At 35.6% G+C, this 696-nt stretch overlaps 1 protein-coding gene across 1 annotated transcript in view; it reads left to right on the top strand.

Annotated features, from left to right (window-relative positions):
• Positions 1–696, top strand: part of LOC109327034 — a 13,573-nt gene that overhangs the window by 1,871 nt on the left and 11,006 nt on the right. The window lies entirely within an intron of this gene.

Here is a 696-nt window from a genome sequence, read left to right as displayed (position 1 = left end):
ATTACTCTATGTTTTTGTTGTAAAAAGTGTTGTAACTTTGGGAATCTCAAGGTGTCTTACCACCAACGAGATTGTGTTGTATCTTCATTAGCTTAGAGATCTTGATAGATAGAATAGGTTCTTGGCTGGGGCTACACCGCAAGAAAGGTTTTCTTGGGCAGTAGGAAGGGAGTCAAACCAAGGGATAAGGTTCTTTAGTTTTAAGAAAGAGTCTAAGTGTTGTAATTGGAAGAATTGCTTGTAAAACGCTATTTCAATTATAGTGAAGAAAAATCTCCTAGATCAGCCAGGAGGCATGGATGTAGTTTGCAAGTGGACACGCAAACGAACCAGGATAAAAACCTTGTTGCAGGCTTTTTCTTTCCCTCTCTCTCTTTATTGCTTTAATCGATTACTTCGTATAGTTGTTTTTAATTGTAATATTATGTTTCTATACTATATTGTTGTAACTCTGATATATTTGTTAGCTCTGTATATTTGCTTCAATCTCGGTTGATTGTTATGCAAGAAACCGAATCTGTTTGTGTAATCTGAGCTATTTTAATCGATTAAGTTGATTGCGTTAATCGATTATTCTATGTCTGTTAATCGATTAATCTGGGGTTATTTCAGCATTATTTGTTGTTTTTTAAAAGCGGATACTCTGACCTCTACACCTATTCAACCCCCCCATTCTAGGTGTATTTTAGCCACTGA

The sequence above is a fragment of the Lupinus angustifolius genome, chromosome LG02 (genome assembly GCF_001865875.1).
Source record: "Lupinus angustifolius cultivar Tanjil chromosome LG02, LupAngTanjil_v1.0, whole genome shotgun sequence".
In the NCBI taxonomy this organism is placed as follows: domain Eukaryota; kingdom Viridiplantae; phylum Streptophyta; class Magnoliopsida; order Fabales; family Fabaceae; genus Lupinus; species Lupinus angustifolius.
This window is presented reverse-complemented; position numbering and strand designations above follow the sequence as displayed.